Source organism: Astatotilapia calliptera, chromosome 16 (assembly GCF_900246225.1).
Source record: "Astatotilapia calliptera chromosome 16, fAstCal1.2, whole genome shotgun sequence".
Taxonomy (NCBI): domain Eukaryota; kingdom Metazoa; phylum Chordata; class Actinopteri; order Cichliformes; family Cichlidae; genus Astatotilapia; species Astatotilapia calliptera.
Genome location: NC_039317.1, coordinates 7,801,772 through 7,823,804, shown reverse-complemented (window position 1 = coordinate 7,823,804; position 22,033 = coordinate 7,801,772). Strand labels below are relative to the sequence as shown.

General features: G+C 39.8%; 1 protein-coding gene across 3 annotated transcripts in view; it reads left to right on the top strand.

Moving 5' to 3' along the window:
- The first annotated feature begins 934 nt into the window (after positions 1–934).
- LOC113007395 (probable ribonuclease ZC3H12C) overlaps positions 935–22,033 on the top strand; it is a 29,590-nt gene continuing 8,491 nt past the window's right edge. The window contains exon 1 of one of the 3 annotated variants that reach the window (XM_026143912.1): positions 935–995. The gene's annotated coding sequence lies outside the window, so the exon portion shown is untranslated. Of the gene's footprint in view, positions 996–8,696; positions 8,867–18,581; positions 18,654–22,033 lie in introns of those variants that run through there. The other 2 variants (XM_026143911.1, XM_026143913.1) reach the window with 2 other exon arrangements.

The following is a 22,033-nucleotide window of genomic DNA, read 5'->3' as shown; positions in this document are numbered from 1 at the left end:
TGCGTAGCCCCTTTTACGACACCCAGTGATGTCACATTACTGCGTCCAGCTGTACTAATCGTCAACAGCAGGTGTGTTCGGGGAACCGGATTAGCGAGCTCACGGTTAGCGCGATGGTTTGGTCTTGGATGTGTCATGTGATCTTGGATGTAGTGAGCGACGTACGAAGAACAGGCCCCAGGTCTTAGATGAACAGTGAGTTGGAATCCAATGTGTGGGTCATGGACATTACCGAATGCTGTGATTCACAGACAGTGGCTCAGGAGCCACACGTGTCTCACAACACATTATATCTGAGTCAAAGGTTTCAGGTGTTTAAAAACTGGGTCCCAAGGAAAAGATGAAATTGGTGAAATATGACTTTAATCCAATTTGGGGTACTTTTTTGTCTTCGTGTGTTTTCTTATTTACAACTAATATTAATATTAGGGGGCAAGGAGTGACAAAATTAAATACATAAATAAATTAAATACACCATTAAATAATTAAATGTGTCAGTTATTTAAAATTGGAATTAGTGAACTAAATGAAGATTTAAATATTTCTGTTCAAACATTTAATAAATTACTGTCACGGCTGCCGGCGTGAGCCGTGTGGTGTAGGAGGAAAAGGACCCAAAATGCAGGCAGTTGACTGGTGATGAGAATGAAGTTTTATTTGCAGAAGTGGAGCGACTGAACAGGTAGTGAGACAAGACGAATGACTGAAAAAACCTAGACTGGGAAAACTAAATAACAAACCTAAGCATGAAACGGGGAGCGGAGAATGCAGCGAGACATAGTTACACCGAGAAACACAGACGATCCGACGATGAACAGAAGCCAACACACACTATAAATACACACTAGGTAATGAGGAGATGACATGCAGGGGTGGACACAGCTGACACTAATGGACATGATGAGAGGCAGACCTACAAAGTAAAACCGGAAACACCCAGACTGTTTTGCAACAAAAACACAGGGATCTGAACGGAGCACAGAGGGGAGACACAGGTAGGGATAATAAACACGACAACCAACCCAAATAATTAATACAGAATCAGAATAAACACCAAACACAAGATGAACCCAAAAAGAAACACAAAACGCTGGGTCAACGACCCAGGATCACGACAATTACTTATTTTAAATTTTATTTGACTAATGACATTAAACCCAGGGGGTTAACACTGTTCCAGTCAAAACCATTGCTTTGGCCTGGTGTACACCAATTTCATTTACCGAGGTTATATCTATTGTGTCTTTATTTCCTGATGTCCGTATGTGTCATACTTGTTTGCCTGTCCCATTTAGTTCTTTAGCTGTCAGAATTGTCTGAAGACCAAGAAGGATACCCAATGGATTTACTTTGCTAAATGGATCATCACAGCCTTGCCGTATTGGTCCATTTGATCAACCTTTGTTGTTATTGTTTATTTTATTTTATTTTCAGTTGTTACAGACGGGACAGACATGACTGAGGGATAGGAAAGGGAGAAAGAAAGATGAAGAAAAAGAAAAACAGAAGGGAAGAGGGACAGTGAGAGAGGGTCAGTCACCAATTCTGAATCATAACTAACATTAAAAACATGTTTAAGAAGGAAAGAGAGCAAATAAATCTGATTAACATCTGATCTTTGTGTTTTTTGTTCAATATCAGCATGACCTGTGTATACATAGACAAACTTTATTAAAAGAGATAACATGACGTGTTTCCATCATGTAGTAATTGTTAGGTTTAAATGTACCAGAACAGTTAGACACTATGAAACACATACAGACTTCAAAATGTTTGATTAATATTTTTATTGTGAATATTAATCAAGATTAAAGTAACAGTGTGCAAAATCTCAACACTAGATGTCAGTACATAGCAGACTGCATTCAACCCATTTCTGTTTTCGTACCCCTCCCAGTCCAAATACACAATCCCAACTAAGGTGGCTTCCATTTATCTGTAGTGAGTGTGTGCTGTCAGTCCGCTGTTTAGCTCAGCAGTAGCAATATGTATCGACATCTATGGAGGAAAACGCAAAACTTTGTGGTTGAGTCCAATATGAGTCGATGAGTCACTGAAGCTCATTTCTGTCTGAAAATGATACTGCAGTGTTGTTCAAGATATCCTGAACTTCTCTGTCAATAAGTGCTGCCCTTGTTAGTGACACTTTGAAGTGGAGCTAACTTTGTTAAATTCAGACTCTTAGCGAATAAACTCTCATACAATGTGAGAGTGTAATCAAATTGTTTATTGGAGGGAAAATGTGATTTTTAGGACACTTGAGTCTAACATTAGGTAATATAGCATTAGCTTATTGCTGCTGTGTTTTAGCCAGCTCAGTGTCAGCTGTCTGTAGGTAGTAGGGTCGCATGTTTAATCTACTAACAATAAGTAATTGTGATGAAATCAGGAAAAAATGAACATGTTTTACACATTTCATGTGTTAGAGCTCTGACTTCAGTTCAGTAGATTTAGCTGAGGAGAAAGAGGATGACATCTTATCCAGTTATCGCCTTCCCTCGCATTTTTGCTTCTTTAATGAAGTAAACCAGATGATAAAACACGAGTATGAACCTTCCTGTCTTAAGTCTGTAGGTGCAGACACAAATTAAAATTTCTCTAGGCTAAATTATTACTATTTTATTATTTTAAATTTTGCTAACTTTCAGGGATTTCTCAGTTGAACAAACATGTTTTATAACTCATAAGATATTTTTTTCCCCCAATCTAATTTGCAGGGAATTATTTCTATGTTGTTGGAAACGGCATAGAAATACTGGACTGATACCGTTTTTAACCAAACACGTACATTTGGACAGTTGTGGATCCAATGTACCAAGCAAACTACCCACTAGCCAGTAAGCATTCATCTAGCGGCTCTAATCTGTATCTCTTAATTCCAACCTGAGCTAACAGAATTATTTATTTAGAGAATGAATGGTGGGTTTAAATACTTGGATAACACCTGGAACAAATAGACCTTTTTCTTTTTATTCTTGTACTGAAAATCTTGAGAGATGGTTTTTAATGGCATTTAACTTTAGTCAGAGACGTACAGTATAATATTACTCAGTGATATAAGATTTAAGACAGAACACACATAATACCTTAAAGGAGTGAGGCTCTAAGTGGTGAGGCCATTCAATTTCTCTTGGTGAATGACTGTAAAAATCTGTACAGCATATTTTACGTTGATATTTCTCTTCCTGCATTGTAAAGCATGGTAATTTTAGTGTTCAATAAACTTTCAGTCCAAAAACCAGCTACGTGGGTTTTATTAATAAACTGAATGACAGATAGCAGTTGGGTTCATCAAAGTTCAAATCTGTCACATTTTACAGTAGAATATCCAGGCGATAGATGGGTCATTCCATATGAAAAGCAACCAACTGCACCAGTTTAATGTTTCTGATGGAGAGGAATAGAAACAACCGTTAGTTTGATCTGTTCTCTGATTATTCTGTGGAAAAAAAACAACAACTTTTGAGTCCAACTTTTAAAGGATTTCATCACCATGTGAGATAAGCCAGAACAAGTTATGCCAAATAGGTTTGTTTTTTTTAAACCTAGTGTTTGATATTCCCACTATAGCCTTAATTCATTCTGTCAAAAATAATTTACCAGTAATCTACAATCCTTTTTAATTCTGTGGCTGTTAGGTGGAGACACTAGTTGGTTTTACATATCAGTTTCAGTTCCAAACTTTTAGGAGCATTAAACTTTCTGTTGTTTGGTTTAATATAATGAATAAATCTAATTTTATTAAGCATGACAGACACAGACGTCTTCAGGGATACAGACCACCATGAAAAATGAAGTGGCTTTTGAGGGGCTTGGAAAGTTTAAAAAGTCTTGAAATTTGGCCCACAGATTCAATGTGATGAAGGCTTTGTTGTTATGTGATCACTTTCCTTGAATAGGGCTTTGGAGCGTGATGTCACGGGGGTGGGCGTGGAAAGGATTTTGGCCCGATCCGCCATTTTGGGGGTCTAAGTAAGGAGCGAAAGCATAGCCATGGTTCGTACTTGCTGCGTGGTCGGCTGCAATGTTCGATCTTACGACCGGCACGGGAATAAGTTTCGATTGTCTTTTTATGCTTTCCCAACCTGGAAGCAACATGAAGGAGCTCATGTATCGGATATTACCAAACGAAGGCGTCTAGCCTGGATAGAAGCCGTGAGACGAGCTGATATCCAGTTCTGTTACGTCTCCAGATATATCAGCTGGTGTGCTCAAGACATTTTCATTCCGGTAAGTTCTAAATATGTTCACATCACACTTTATAGCTGAATAATATCATCGTTGGTGGTCTCGGAAGTTATAGAAATTGCGATCAAACATAGAATGGAGTGACTTGATTGGTTGATGTAAAGACAATAAATGAAATGAGACAGGAAGGACACAAATTGGCGTTAATAATTTACCCGATTATCAATGTGTTAATTTGCATGTACTTTACAATTATGGGCATATAATATGATAACGATATTTTAGCAGTTCAATGATAAATGTGTAACATTAATTATGGTGGGGGGTGGAAAATGGCTATTTCACTCGATGCACTCCAGCTGACTTACTTTGACGACGTACTCAGAGTTTGGCGGCTTGAAAATAGCCAAATCTTGCACCCAGCTATTTGTAAATTGGATGTGCGCCTCCAGTGACTTGTAATTACGAAACTGGTTCGCTGTGTAAGCGCTTACTCCACAAACAAGATACGTGAAGATATCGGGGTAGGACAGTGGCGGTAAGTCGTCTGGGTCTTTACTCCACTGCCGTATTTCATATGGGTCCAGATTTGCGATGCACTCTATTTTTTTTTCCAAGTACCGCTGCTTCGCCTCTGGACGCAATCGGTCTCTATACCGTCCGTTTTCTTTTGAGCTGCTTTTAAGCATGTTTCTTGTCGTCGTTGTTCCAACACAGTGTGTTTGTTTTGATTCGTAGACCCCGAAAATGGAGCTTCGCTCCCACAATGCATTGCGGCGTGACGTCAACTCCAAAGCCCTATAGCGCAAAATGGCTCCACAGCGCCCCCTACAATATTTCAAAACATCAGCCCCTGCTCTGTGTTTTATCTATGAGTCTGAAACCTGGCAAGCTTAATGTAAGATATCAAGATGTAGAAAAAAGTCTCTTGGAGCAATATCCCAAATCCAACAGGAAGTCAGCCATTTTAAAATTAATGTGTAATTTTAGCGACATTTTCCCCTCTTTTCAGGCACCGTTCTTTGACGAACTCCTCCAAGGGATTTCATCAGATTAATGCGATATCGTCTGTGTGGAATCTAAAGACCTTTGTGATGTTAAATTGCGAAGCTTTTTACGTTCAGGGAAACGGGGTGGTCATGGCGGCACGTGGAGTTTCAATCACTCGCCAAAAAGCAGTAATCTGCTGTCACTCAAAAACACAATGTCCAATCTCTCTGGTCGCAGGCGTGATGAGACTCGAGCTTGGAAATGTTTGTTATGCCATTTGTCAGTAATGTTTAGAGCGCCACCTAGTGGGACGACTATAATCATGATTGAATGAGATGAATTGTTAGCTGGTGGTTAAATGCATGAATTCCATCAATCAGATCGGACGTGCTGGTTGTAGGTGTTGGGCGTGGCTCGACATGCCGGGGTGCGAGGGCCCTCATAACGCTGCTTGCAGCTTTAATTCTGTTTTGTATTTTCTTATTTAATGCAAATGCTAATATAATACAAATATTACAAAGATTGTAAATGATTTCTTCTGCTTTGTCCTTGTCCATGTTATTAACATGTAGAAAATTATACATGTTTTTGTCCTGTAGAGGGAGACAAATATTACTGTTACTGTGTGTTCATCTGCCCTCTTGACAGAATATTTGTCACAAAGTAAGGTTTCTTAAAAGGAAAGGGGAGACTGAAAACATCCGATTACTTGTTTTAAGTTATTAGCATTTTATATATATATATATATATATATATATATATATATATATATATATATAGAGAGAGAGAGAGAGAGAGAGAGAGAGAGAGAGAGAGAGAGAGAGAGAGAGAGAGAGAGAGAGAGAGAGAGAGAGAGAGAGAGAGAGAGAGAGAGAGAGATCGTCTTATTTACAAATTCCCAAGGGAACTCACAAGTGCAGATTTGTAGCAATGGTGTGGAAATTGAAAGAGTTTCTTAGTGTGATAATAGATGATAAAATAAGCTAGAAGTCTCATATAAGTCATACACATAACAAAGTTTCAAGTTTTGTATATCTTTTGATGTGTTACTGAGGTTATTAAATAAATAAATAATACATGTAACAAATTGCAATGAACAATTTATGATAAACAGCACATAAACAGGAAGAAAAAGTGTAGGCTGATAGTTGCTAAGTAGTGGAAAGAGGGTGGGATTAAATAACCTTATGCTTCTTCCTACTCCTTTTTGAACATGTAAGACATTTATAATTAATTATTATTGATTTGTTTTCCTTTTGTTTTCCTTTTTTGTTTGTCTCTTTTTCTCAGTTTTTGTTGTTATACTTTTTTAACTTGTTCAAAATAAACATTGTATTCACTTCAGTTATATGGACTTGATTGTCTAAATGGTGGATTCAATAATGAAGTCTTCTGTTTTAAATGAAGAAATTAAATTAAACTAACCTCAAACTTTAGATACCTTGTGTTTTATTCTTCTAAACACAGATACTCTGCATTAGGACGCATCTCCTTACTTAGTACCAGTGACTGTTGTGGAATTCTTCATCTTATTGTTCCTGTATTTTGCTTTGAGCATTTAAACATCACAGAATCTGTTCAAAGGAATACGTTTCCACTTCCTTTTGTCTCTGAGCCAGAGAGAGGAGGTTAATGGCGCCATGTAAAAATAATTTGAAATTCTAACAGTTTTGATAATAAATTTTGAAAACTTATAATTGGTGCATATTTGTCTTCTCTCTCATAAAAACCCCTAAACATCGCAATTTTAACCTCTCAAAACAAAGCTTTCATAACATGTATGAGAAAACTGAAAACAGAAAATGAGAAATTGAAAGCTCAAATACGTGAGCGAAATAATCGTATAGAAATTAGAAAAGCTTTAAGCGCACTGGAAAATGAAGAAAAAGTCCTGCAGGCATGCAGCAGAAGGCTTTATAAAAGGCATGCTGATGTCTCCAAACAGGTTGTTCTTGATGAAGATTGGAGGCAAACATAATAAACCATAATAAACCATAATAAACTGAAAGAAAGAAAGAAAGAAAGAAAGAAAGAAGAAAATAACAATGTGTCTAAAGAAATTGATACTGTTCATGAAAATGGATGGATTATACGATCTAAAGGCTGTTAAGGCAAATTATAATACTCTGTATCGGTATCTTGGCTGGTAGGAGACTTTTTCTGTGCTTTCACAGCTTGAGGGGCTGCGGTCAAAGCTTGTTAAGGAACAGACTTTGCATCAGCAGAATAGTGAACTTAGAGCAGAGATCGACAGCCTCAGGATTTTAACTTCTGCTCCCCAAGCTGAAAAAAAAGAAAAAAAAAAAAAAGAACATTACACAGCACAACAACATCCTGCAAAAAGAAGTGAATAAACCAAAAACGAAAATGAGAGGCTCTGCAAGAGCAATGCGAGAATGTATGCAGACAATGACATGCTCTAAAAACAGAACTCAGCAATTTCACAGACTCAGTAAGCACAGGGTGGGTAATCTCAGACTCAGAAAGCACCTTTTATGAGCAACTACTCAAAGAAATCACATAGATCTCTGATTTTGAATCTGGGCAACATGGTAACGAACCTAAACTTCGTGAAAGAAGGTTAGCACGTCAGTGTACTGTGTGAAGTCTGGCTTTAGTATGTTGCATTTGCTTTACACCAGGTGCTCTATTTTACCCCTAATCTAAAAAATTTGCTTAAATTGGCATTTAATTAAATTACAGTTACGCAAAACCTCAACCAGTCCTGGCAGATGGCTGCCCCAACCTGAGCATGGTTCTGCTGGAAGTTTCCTTTTAAACCAGTTTTTTCTTCCCACTGTTGCCAAGTGCTTGGTCACATTCGATCTTTGGGTTTTGCTTTTTTTTTTTTCTTTCTTTTTTTTTTTCCTTTTTCAGTTTTATACTTTTTGTGGATTGTTTTTTTTCTTTTGTTTTTGTGCTTTGTTTAATATTGTCGTGTCTTTATCTTACAATATTAGACAGTTCAATTAAATTTCTTTAGCTTTCCATTTCAAAAATTGCTTGTATGCAATATATGTGCTGCCTTTAGTACCTATAGTATTAGGGGGGAAACGTAGTCATGTTTCCAGAATTTAGGTATTGAAAGGTTTTCCAAATAATGGTTGAAGTGTCAAGTCTGTCTGAAACTCCTTCATAGACTATCCCTGTAAGGAGTGTTTTTCTTTTTGTCTGTGGTAAATTAAAGAAGAAATTCAAACATTTTGCCCATTTTTTTCAAGAACACACTTTACATGTAATAACAAAGTAGTTCAAAATTTTAAGCACTTAATATTGAGATCATCACTGAAAAGTACAACACATTGTCACTAAGAATAGACTTAAGTAGGCTTTGATGTGCAAATAGTGTGAAATCATTCAATGCACAAACTGGAGCATAAAGGGACATATTTTGTGAATATGCTTTCACAATAGACTGTGAGGCGTAGCAATATCGTCTCTGGAGCAAAGTGCAAGAAACAGATTTCATGCAGATGCAGATCATGGCCGCTAGGTGGAGACTCTCAGGCAGTCACAAGGAAACGCTCACTGCTCGGCTGTTCTGTAGATTTCCTCTCTGACAACCACGAGATCCCGAGAGCAGCAGCGTCAGCATGCAAACTTTGCACTACCATGAGAGTTTTTACAAGGACACTTGTCGTAACATGTGATGGAGAATGAATTCAACACGGGAGGATGCTACGATAAAGTAAGTGGACATTATTTTGTTTTCAACAAGATATACAGTAATGAATAGTCATCATTAACGACATGCATAAGAAATGAAATACTATATCATGAAATACTACATATAATAGGGATCATATATGAATCTTTTCACACTGCCTGAACAAAAATGCACCAAAAGATTCCTTACTGATTCTTGGCAGTTTACATTTAGGGAAAAGAGAAGATATCAGTAAAGTAAAACATTATAAAAACTGGAACCAAGAATACAGTATGCACAGGAAATATTTTAACTTTAGTAAAATCAATATGAAGTCGGTGTAGCATCACAGACATGTCCAAAGATCGTTAATAGATATGGGACAGGTGTATAGTTATTCTATGTTGGTTTTTTTTTAAAAAAAAAAACAAATATTTCTGTAAAGTGATAGTGCTGAATGAACTCATGGTCAGTGCAGCTTATAGTCTGCAGACATAAGTGCAGTATACAATATAATTAGCTAATGTTGGGATAAAATTTACTTACTAAAATAATTCCTCATTAAGTATATTCAGTTTCCTTGTTCGTGAACACATACAAACACACTGCCACTCACTTTCTCACTAAGCCCTTTGTGCTCAAACATGTCATCTAAGCTGGGAGCTTGATGAATTGAGCAGGAACAGGAAAAACTGATCTGTGACACAGTGGCACAAAGGCAAATGGTTGTGAAGAGGTCATGGATTTTCTACACAATTTGTGACATGATTGATTGATTGATTGATAATTTTAAGAGTCTTGTAGTTGTTGATTTGAGGTATAATCATGTTGGGCATTTGCACCATACACTGCAGATGGGCACAGCAAACGTTAATAAACGAATGAAGGAAGGAAGGAAGGAAGGAAGGAAGCCTGAATTATTAGGTTCTGGTGAGTGCTGTGTTTTGCGACAAATGGCCATCTTTAGACATTATCAGCTAATAATGTCAGCCATAAACTGCATGAGTGCAACATATGTGTAAAATATTAGAATTTAAAAAGCAACTGAAGCACAAACTTCATGAGTGGGATGTACCACACAGCAGACCATAACCTTTTCAAGTATTGCAGTTAAAAATGCTCCAGAAGGCACACAACACCACAAGTAAAGAGATGTAGCTCAGTGATTTGAATAAGCTGCTTGTGTTGTAGTTTTTAAAAAAATATAATTACTGTGCATGAGATGATTTTATGAAGGGGGAATAGACTATAGAGAGTTTTACATCAAACCGTTAAGCATAGCTGATGCTGAATTATGAAGACTGGCTCATTTTTGGAGGCAGACTCGTGTGACTTTTAGAGAAACTTCTTTTTTTTTTGCACTTCAGTGATGTCTTCACTTTTTCAGCCACAGAGGTTTACACTTGATTTGCACCCATACATCCTCTGCATATGTCCCCAAATGACCTTTTACCTCCTTCGCCTGCTGCACTGAGCTCCAGACATGACTGTGGCCCGCCAGGCAGAGCATGTGTGTGTCTGTGTGTGTGTAAATATGCATGTGTTAGCAGAAGTAGGACCACGGCACGCTCCCATTGAAAAGAAAGGGTGATGGTAAGGCCAGAGGTCTCTGTGGATGACGTTTGGCCCGGCAGCTGCTGGAGCTGCTCCATGCTTTTGTTTCTCTGTGACCCTTCTGACCCGGCACTCGCCCTGATGTCAAACACACACACACACTTTCGCACACCTGCACATAGTCAGACACATGACCCCGCATACACACACACACATGCAAGGATGTGCAGGCATATATGTAAATTTGATTATTTGCTAAAGCGCCCTGTAGACACATACACACACAACGGTGCTCAATAGGCCAGGCCCTGTGGGGACGATCCATCATGACTTAATCACAGAGCTGTGAATTTATGTGTGAAACACCGTGTACATGTGCCTGATTCACTTTATGTAGCATTAAGAAATTTGTTTTGCTTCAGATCATTCCCATATTTTTTTCTTCTAATTCTCACAGAGTGCTCGAAAAAAGTGAAAAAGAACTCAAAATCCCGCTAGCATTACCATAAACATCAAAAGACTTGGAACACTGAAGTAGGTCTGCAGGTAGCAGCTTGAAAATTGCCACAGGTAATTGGCAATGCAGAAATATGGATGTTGTAGCACTCTTATCGCTTTTCAGTTCTTTAGAAACAGGGGTGTACTGACAGGTCACCGCTGTCGACTGTTTGACTGATATTAGCCTGCAGGCAAAAAGGACCTGTATCAGTGTCAGTTGCTGATATTTCTCTGTCGAGTCCTGGCGAGCTTTGCTGGTAGCCAAGTCGTGTGTTGTGTGCCATTATAATTTGGTTTGTAATTTCCCAGCAAACAGTTCAATCTGATGCAGTAATATATTGCCAGTGTATGTTTCAGTCTTTAACCGCTTTCTGACAAACCAACAGTGAAAATTATCCTCAGTTACGGCCCTAATGTGCTTTTTAAAACTACAATTCCAAAGATGCTAGCCAAGTTGCCATGGAGGTTTTATTGGCCTCAGCTATGTGGTAAATCTCAGTAATGTGTGGCTGCAGAATCACTCCATCTCCATTACACCAAATACAAGCCTGCAGGAAACAGCAGGTGGTGTGTGTGCGCACTAACATGTTTTCATGCTGCCTCCTTAAGTGACCCAGAGGGCACTGGCCTGAAGGCCAACCTATTGTTCTTTCAAAGTCCTGAGTGACCCCATCCCATTCCCCCCCCCACCACACACACACACACACACAAACCCCACACACACACCCGACACACACTGGTTTGTTTGACTTCCCTCTTCATAGGTAGCAGCATGTGTAGAGCCTGTTAGCATAGTATTGTGTGTGTGTGCGCGTGTGTGTCATTGATACCAGCTGGACTACCTCTTCCCCTGCCTGTTTCCACCCCTCAGGCCTTGTTAAAGGGCTGGAGTAATCCTTGCAGCCTGGATCAGTGTTTATCCAGTGTACTGTTTGAAGATCTGCTGCAGACCCTGCTCCTGGCACTTACTCAGCCCTCAGCGTGGATTACCTTTACACCCACACTTATTTCTATCCTTTTTGCTCTGTCCTTATTTGTTTTGATTACTTAGATCATTGATTTTAGAGTAAAAAGGACTCAACTGGATATTCACTGTTCAAGGACATTAAAATAATCTTTTAATGGAGGTACTCAGGGTGGTGTAGACAGGTTAAAGGTTATTTAAAGTAATCTGCAATCAGAGCTCCAGAACTCTGAAGTGAAACGCACACGACGCAGACCAGCATGTTTGGTGCAGCATCAAAGATTATAACAGACATCTCTAAAAGTTTCAAGTTTAAATTTACCCAGGTTGAAGTTTTAATTTTCCTGTTGGAACTCATTCGATACTGCAGAATGCTTTAAAAAAAAAGGAGTAAAATGTGTTTTAATACAGTCCTAGTCTTGCAAAAAAGTAGTTTTAAATAGTAAAGGTATGGGATATGATGGTGCAGAATTAGGTGAATTAGATCGGAAATGTGTACCTGTGAAATGCAGGCCACTTTTGATATTGATTCAATCACCGGTTGTTGTTATTCATCCAGATATAGGTTGGGACATGTATTAACCCATAGTTATATCATCCAGTTGCGCTGTTTTACATGGTGGTTTTCAGTGTAGAGTTGATATGTTCTCTTCTTGTCTGTATTTCCTTATCTGAATTTTAAACTCAACAAGACTCAGCGCAAAATAACCATAGAAATCCTTTGTAGAGGAACCACTTTGTAGTGACCCACTATCACACATGAGTGAGATCCTGTTCCAAAGCTGGGTAGAATATAGACGAACAACATAAATATGGATTTTCTGGATTATGGACACAATATAGAAATCGCTTATTAAAACACAAAACCCCAATTTTCAAAATGCTTTTAAGAACAGATGCATCAACCAAACAACTCTGACTCAGACGTGCAGTAACAGGCTTTACTGTCATGGCTGTGATCTTTATGTCAGATTAGGTAGCGCTTCCATATGCTTCCTCCTTTGTCTGAGGCAGAAATGCTGCTCAGGTCAAACAAAACTACTCGGATTTATCTTGTGTACACAGCGGCGGCGGCGGCTACTACACCGCGCAACACTGTGCCGTGCTACACTTCGATAGGGTTGGTAAGGTGCAGGCAGGCGGCCGGGAGCAGGACACCTGTTCATCCTGCGACTTGAAGCAGATGGTCCACATGGCGCCTGCTCCCCCGAGGGGAAAAACTGTCAGCTGAGCCCCAATTAAGGAGTCACTGCAAGTCATAGGGGAGCGGGGAGTGGGGGTGGATGATAGAGAGAGAGAGAGGAAAATCAGTCTGATAATCAAATAACTGTGACGTGATAATTGAACAAATCAGACTGTGGAATTAAAAGACATGATACTGCTGGTTAAGTTAGGAGCCCTTCTTTACTTTACTAATTACTAACCCCCCGACATGTGAGTCATCTAATCAGCATACACAGATATATGATATACTTAGCTATGCTTTTGTCACTTGAAACTAAGCAGTTTGTTTTTCCAAGTAAAAAAAGTTTCAGATAATTTAATTGGACGTTTTTCTTTATGGTGAATTGGAAAGACTTATGTGAGAAAAGTGTGACATATTGGAAAGATGCATCCTTTTAAGTAAATCTGTGCAGTCACTTTCAAACATTTTGTGTGCAGAGGTTTAAAAGGGAAAAACCAAAATGTGTAGTCACAGTGTATTCATATCTGCAGTAAATAGTCACACAAAGTTCTGCTTTTGATTGCTTTTCTCTTAGCCCGTTTGAGTCGGTTGTTTTTGCTGGCGCATATCAGACTTAAATTCCCTTCTCAAACAGTTTCACATAATCCAGGTCAAAGTTGTGTTGCCTTTTGTTCAGATGCAGCATCTTTTTATCTGAAGGGATGTTTGTTGTGTTTTTTAAAAATGCTTCTTTAGTTTTCTGTGAAGGTTAGAGTTCGCCAACTGTCCCCAAGTGTCTAAACAGAGCTTTGCAGAGCCACACCTACATGCTGTAGCTGTGTGAACTGTCACTTGTTTCAGAAATGGGTGGAACAGCCGGTCTCCTCTGCTCTTGGTTTTTAAGCTTGGCACTTGTTGCAGGGAACACAGAAGCAATAACAGACAAAAAACTTTGCTGAAGTGAAACCTTGTTTAAAACAATTAAACCTTGTTTAAAGCAATTAAACCATTGTCATCTGTGGAGGTTTCTTTCTTTACGTATGCTTGGCCTCTTTTCCCCCTTGCAAACATCTAGGATGTTTGCAAGGGCCTAAGCTACGATCCAGTTTAGGCATAAAGTTAATCCTGTCAGGGAATGTTCTTTTGGAGGGCAGAACATATCAGTAGCCTCTGGATTGGTTGAATTATTATTTTCCCTTAAAGATGTGGGAGGATAAATCTCAGATTTCAATTTAGTTTTATTTTAAAGCTCCAAATCACAACAACAGTTGACTCCAAGGCGCTTAAAGTTACAATAACGCAGAGATTTCACGGCGTAGGGGCTGTTGACATCCCCAGACTAGCTGTACTTTAAGACAAGTTGCCTTTGTGATACTTTTTCTCTCTTCTAAAGGTCATCGCCAATCATCTGTGCTGGTGAATCATGATGGCTAACGCCGCATACGATCCTTGCTGTCATTCAGGGCCTTTGAATTTCCCATCATCCAGGAACCATGCAAAGGGACTGGGGCTCTGTTTGACAGAGTTTTTTTGTTTTTTGAGGAAATGAGTGTGTTCAAAGCGTGTACACAGTAGACAGTACAGTAACAATTCACACCATAAGGGAACCAACGGCTTAGACAATGGATAATACAATGAAGCATTTCTTTAGCAGAAGAAGTCCACATTTCACACTATAACTACCAGATATGTAGATGCCAGCACATAACACACCTTTATCCATCTGAGGTTTCAGTCATCATCGGTGATGACTCCAACTCAAATCAGTCAAAGAAAAAAAAATCAGTCTAACTGACACACATTTAAAAAATAAAATTTAAAAAAATTATTTAAGGGACAGATTCAGAGTTAACGCCTGTGATGACTCAGAGGGTTCTTTGTTTGAAACTTTGACAAACTCTGCACCTACATCTTTTTAAAGTCTTCCCTGTAGAGGGAGTGACACCATTATGCTGCCTGTGTTTATCATGGGCGTACACAGAACAGGTATTACTGCTTGATGTGGTCAGATTTGCATTTAAAGAACCAGTGATGCCTACTGTAAAAACATAGCGAGTGCTCAACCCTGAGGGATAAATTCTGAGGCTTTAGACAACAATGGGAGCAGGCCAACAGTTTTGCATGGCCTGGACTTTCCAGGTGAGCCAGGTTTGGCCGCTTTTCATGTTAAGTAATTTAAAGTAATTTTCCTGGATTAAGAACCATGTTTACCACATGTAAAGTTGTTTACCATGGGTTTTTCCTAAGCAAGCAAAGGGGGCCTTATATATTTTTTCTCTTTTTGTTTTTGGAAGACAAAAGACAGAAGATTAACTGGCCAACCGAAAAGTAAAACAAAAAATAAGGGTCACTTAGAGAAGTTGAGACAAAGAATGAGGGGGACGCACGTTGTGGATGGTGTTGGGAAGAAGTATGCGAGATGGGGGAAGACAGACGAACTAGAAACAGCTACGGGAAAGCATCGTCTTTGTAATAATTGTCGTTATTTTATTTATTAAGAGAATTAAGAAAATGAAAGGAGACCTATTCATTTTTACTTTTGGGCTCTAATAAAGTAAAGTTCAATGTAATCTTTATTTATCTTGTATTGGTGGAGCGTGGGTGTCGAACATAAGGTCCGGGGTCCAGAATTGGTGTTGGCCAGGCAAAGACTTGAATCTGTTGCATTGGACACTTTGGAAAATGTGAAGGAGGGCATAAAGTTTTGGACTTTTTTAACATATTTTAGTTACATTTTTCAGCATTTTCTGCTTACAGAGACATGATCATTCATATTGCACCACAATAATTAAGCAAGACAAAAAATTAAATAACAGAAAAGTTCCAGTTTTTTCACTGTTGACTATAGACAATTTTTTCACAATGGGTCTCCAAATAACAACATTTTCTGTGAATTAATGGAAACTTTCTGTTTTATAGTTACGGGACAATCTGCACAATGAGCTACTGTAATTTTTTCTGTAATTTTTCACATCTCTTAAAAACGTCATTGAAAATTTCTTATATTATGTGGAAAATCTAGGACATACTGTTGGAGTTGCACTTCCTTTTCTTATATTAAGCTGTGTCAAAGATTTAATATGTGGTTAAACTTCTTCACACTGATAGAAGTGGGAAGTTCAGTGGTCCAGCGCCTTGAAGATCAAGGTGGACTGTATTTGACCCCTAATATGAAATTTGACATTCCCGGTGTAGAGGTTGAAGCCCTTCAGTATTAACGCCCCACCCTTTGAGCCAGCTTTCTTCTAATTGGCTGCCCCACAAAAACAGACGGTTTGAACAGCAGGTGGCTGCTGTGCATCCACAAAATTAGCCAAAGGGCTACTTTTCATTTTTAGTCCCCGATCAGACAAAAACAACAACTAAGAACACAGACGTACACATCAGATTGCAATTCAGTAGCGCACTTCTATATTTCCCACATTCCCACACACATTTGACAAGAATTCAATTTGCAGAGTCATGAAAAATTTATGAAGTTCTCAAAGCAAAATACGATCAAACCTGGGACTAGTAGTATGCACCTAACCGAGTGTCTTGTTAGTGTAGCTTTATGAGTGGCATGCCACATAAATGACTTTCCACTGAGACTGTGTGGGCTTAGCTGGAACATCTTCCTGACTGTCGTCCGCTGGCAATATTGACTGCATTTCAAATGGAAACATGCCACATATGACTCTACACGAGACAAGACAGATTTGATCAAAGAGCCATTAAAGGTCAAAGCTCCACTACGTGAGGTTCAATTTGAATTTAAAGACCTGAGATTTGGTATTGAGATTTTTTTATCAAAGAATTTCAGAAATTCGATTATGAAACGTCTCAAATCTCAACAACAAAGCTACTTTCAGCTGCTCCCTTATTTACAAGGGCTTGCCACAGCAGGTAGCTCCACCATGTTTGATTTGGCAGAGTTTTTTATATCGGATGAAATCCTGTCTACTCCCAGGACCTAACTGAGATCTTTTGCTTTTTGCTAGCCAGATGTGTATAGATGACGTGCACGTGTAAAAAGTGTGATGTGAAAATAGCACTTGAGCCCATAAAATGATCAGGAATGTTTGAACCATGGTCGCTGATGAAAGGAGCTGAGGGGTCATTTTTCTAACCTAGACTTCTACGCAATTGGAAGTCTTTTTGCAACTAAAGCAGTCGCCCCCTGCTGGTCATTAAGGATACCTCCGGTTGGCTTAACTTTTCAGTTTTTGACTCTGGTATACAGTCTGTTATTTATATGTCAATCAACATTCCCTCGCTGACATCTACATTTAGATTAAAGGAATTTAATCTGCTCAGGAACGTGGAGCACAATCTTCCCCTTAGGTGTTTGCAAACCTCACACAGAAATTGTTAAAGATTACGTTTGTTCACGGGATGTTTTAAAATGTGTTTTTATTATTCTCTGGAAAAATAAAATCATAAATATTTTTCTATCTAAATTTGAAATGACTGGTTAACTTGAGCTGTTCAAGTCCAGCCCGACCTCCTTTGAGACTGAAAAATTCCTCCTGATTGTAATGGCTGGGGGTTTTTTGTTTTTGTTTTTTTACTGCGTTAGTTTGGTGTCTTTTGCTCACTGCAGCTTCCTTCCCCACCTGCTAACTTTCCATAAGAGAGATGCATACGCACTCGTAGGCGATCACACTCCTGACACCCATTTTGGGAAGCACACACTACTTTTAACATAATTGTGTCATTGTCTGAGTCAAGCCAGTCCTCCCACCATGAAACAAAGATGTAGAAGGCAACAGCCGTCTCCACCGAGCCAGGTGTTACGCAGGGCTCCATTCTGGGTGCTGTTTTTTCTTTCTTTCCTTTTTTTTTTACTCATTCTTTCTTGTTGTGTATCTATTTGTGTGTGTGTGTTTGTGAGTGCATGTGCGTGTGTGTCTGGGTGTAATAGCTCTAAGGACGGTGTGTCCGTGTGCAGCTGCCCGCTGAGGGCCCTCCTTTGTATCCCCCTCCCCTCTATTGTCAACTCATGCCTTCTCGTCCATTCATGGCTGATGGTCGGCGGATGGTCTGGTGATGTGTGCGTGTGTCTGTGAGGGGTTGGGAAGGGGTGGAGTTACCCTACTACATCTCACAGTCCCTTTTTTATTGGTGGAGAGGGGGGTGATTGGCATGTGTACAGAAGGAGATTTGGTGAAGAGACGAAAGTGAGCTGTGCGAGGAGATTTCTGTGCTCGTATTGGTGGGCAGACTCACAGTGAGGAGGGGACGGTAGGTGCCTTAAACTCCATCTGCTGTCAGTAACACTGCTAGCCCTGCAGCTTCAGGACACATCACTCTGCTTTGCAACAACAAAAAGAAAAAAAAAGGAGAACTTCATGGTTGATCACTTAAGACTGCTGCCAGACTCGACCAGGAAACTCATTTTTTGCTCAGCCCCACTTGGACTGGCAGCTTTCTCCAGTTCTCTAGTGGATACAAGACATTTAACTTCCTTTTTTTCCATTAAAAGAAAATCGGGCCATACTCCTGGGCTTAGTCCTCACCACTTTACTGGGTCATTTTCTTTTTTAAAATCTTTCCCACTTTGTGCTTTGTTGCTGATATGATCCAGAGTAGCATGTCAGGAGACACTTTGTAGGAGTTCTTGGTTCTTCTGTGCTTTACTGCCTTGCTGTTTCTCGTGGAACTGTTCGGTAAGTCTTACTAATTTACTTTTGTGCGTTTAGCTTGGATTCGCGTTGGCCCGTTAAAGACGCTGATAACACTGCTGTCATACTTCATCCTGGATTATCTGCAGTATTTTGATGGGTTTTTTTCACTCTTTTTTTTATCATGAAATCTCTGTAACCATATAACCTAATGATAAACATATGTGACCAGTGAACAGACGTGCTGTAATACTACAACAGTTAAAGCTGCACAGTCTTTGTTGCTGTAACGCTCAAACGGGGACATTTATAGACTAATAATACCTGTTAGTTACTGAGTGTGATTTTTAGGACAGCGCAGTTCACTCTGGAAGGTTGTCGTATACATAAGCATCGCAGTCTGAGCTCACAAGTGAAATTAAGACAAGGCCGTTTGTGGTTTTAAATCAGGGCTCTTTGGGGGATTCCTTGGGTTTCCCCCTCAACGGGTCATTGGTTAGGTTTCACTTCAATTAAATTAATGTAAACAAATTATAGATTATCATATGTGCTGACGAACGTTAGCAGGGTCTGGACCACTAAATGTCTCCGTATGATGGCCTTTAGTTGAGCAGCGAGGGAGGCAGAATCAGACTCTGCACAGCTTAGAGGTGAAACCGAGTGCTGTCCGCTACCAGAAAAAGCCACATGACAGACAGTGGTGATATGTATCAATGAGGATGAATCTGGACACCACCAGTTGCAGTCAGGGAGGGTGTAGGAACAGGATGCTTTCAGGGAGGTCCCCTGTGGCTTCAGCAGGCATCTGTTGTCCCCACCACCACTCCCCCAATCCTATATGCACCCCCACCCCCACTCTCCGCACCCTCTTTGTCCCCCTCCCAGCCGGTCGCTGGCGTGGCAGACTGGGTCACTGCTGTACTCAGCCGGCAAATGGCAGCCATGCGGTGGCCCTGAGGGACTGGTCGGGGTCTTTCCTCAGGGGAGCTCATCCTTCCACCCCACACCCAAGGGGGCTAACCCGGGATCACAACACATATAATGATACGCACAGACCACTGTCAGGATGGGCAGGGTAGGTCAACGAAGTGCAGACTGCAGCATCTGCTCAGTATGGAAAGACTCTCAGCTTCCCCTCGATGAAACACTGACTCACCGAAGTTTGGTAGACAAGTTATTCTTTCCAATAAAATACACACTCAAAATTAAAACTCACGGTAGCTGGCAGTTTGTGAGACTCTTTCTTTCTTTATTTTATCCAAAGGGACTTAAAGGATCGTTACAGTTCTTCAAGATTTTGATGCATGTAATTAAGTTTTTTAGGAGACTAATCAACGGCTATGCATGCTCAGCTAAATGGTTTAAGCTAATCTGTCACTGCAGCTCATCTTGTAATATATGGCTGCTCAACAAAAACAGTATTCACCAGCAATTGCATTTTTTTTTCACCCATCTCTGATATTTCATACTGAAAAGAACAAAAAGGTTGGTGATTTGACACTGTGTGGTGGCAGAAGCTAAAAAACTCACCCTGTAACTAAATATAAAAACTATGTAAACTCTCTCCGTGTATATTAACACTATACAGTCATCTGATAGGCTGAGTTTCCTCCCTACAACCAAGTCCACGTTTAACCAGGAGACAATTGCTTGTTTTCTGTACTTCAAGATGGGCTATTCCGGATAGACAGCAGTGAACAGAAAGTTCATTCAAAACTAAAGTTTAGCATGTGTAGGGATCACGCCAGCTCTGAAACCACTAAGCTGTTGGAAGACACCCACTCTTATTTTCATGTCGGCTGCACACCTGTGAATTATCGCGACTGCATCTTGCATTGTGGTGACGCTGTCATGTTACCAAAGACTGACAGATATACAAACACCTTCCAACGTACTCAAAAGTCTCCTTTGTAGCACTTCTTGCTGCTGTACAGGACTCTTGAACTGCATTCTTGGTTTATGATCCACACCCACAGCATCAACACTTATAAAACTAAATGAAGCAATAAATGCTGCTGTTCAGTGCTTCAAAGTTTAACTGGACATTTTCAGATATTGTACAAATCCACCAGCGATATTATTTATTTATGTATTTAGTATGTTTGAAACACAAACTATAATAGCTTAATTGTCATCCAGGTCTTTGTGTAGTATTAAGTAACATTAAAATGGAACTGAAATATTATAAGAAATACTACAAGGAACAGCTAATGGCATTCCTCGTGAGTTATTGGAGTTTTTTTTTTCCTCTTGGTTTTCCCAAAAACTTCCATGCAAATACATTTGTGTATTCACACTCCTTTATACGGCACACGTATATAGTGCAGAGATCACACCACATGTCACCGGACTGCCTTATAAGTGGGTTTTCACACTTGCTGTGTCACTCTCACATTTCTGCTGACTCCTCAGATTCCGTCTGGCATCCTGCGACTGAAGTCCGCGCGGCTGATGCATAAGCAGGCATGCTTTGCATGTTGATGTGCTGGTGTGGGGGGTGAATGGGTTTAAAAAAAAAGAAAAAGCCCCTGCCTCCGTCTGTGCATGCTGCTCGGGCCGAGAGAACAATACTCCCATCACAGGAGGACAGATTGTGTGGCAGCTGCATTGTTGAAGGACGGCACGCCAGACACACTTCTTCCCCCCCGACACACACACAAACTCACTCTCGCTCTCTTCCCCTTTGTTTTTTTTCTGTTTTTTTTTTTTTGTTTTTTTTTTTGCTGGACTAAATTATTCCGGCTCTCTTGTGGCATTCAGGATGAAAAACAGCGGCGGTGCAGCTTAGACGTCGGGGGTCGGGACATTAAGAGGCCCCTGCTTTCCGGTGCTTTAGCGTGCGATCTGAGAAATTCTTCTTTAAACTATAACCATAAATAGGAGCACATACAGAGTGCAGAAGTAGCTCTTTTGAAGTGATTTGCAAACAACTGGTGAAAAAATGTATCTTTTGAAATAAATGTTCAGTCTTGTATGAGGAGCAGCTTCATGAAGTGAACTGAAGTCTTCCAATGCTACCAGACAGTATTTGTTCACTTTGTGTCAGCACATAAAAAAAATCAGCATTATTTGTCCAGAGCAGCATAACAGAGTATTTTTCTTTCACAGAAATCTTTTTTTTTTTTTTTTTTGACATCGTACTTTGAAGAACAACATTTGAAGAAGATGCACCAAACTTGTAAATAACATTCCCGTTCACTTCTCACAGATCTCAGGGCAGTTTCATGCACTGGAAGTACCCTCCGTGGGTATTTCCACAGATAAACAACCTTACATGCAAACACACAGTTGTTGGTATTTGTTTGTGATGTGAACCGTTGTCACTAAAAACTGAAGCAGGCCCACTCTGTCCACATCATACCAGTTACAGGTGGGGTGTTGAGGCAAGTCATCATATGACTGGTTTTCAACTGTCACTTCCTTTT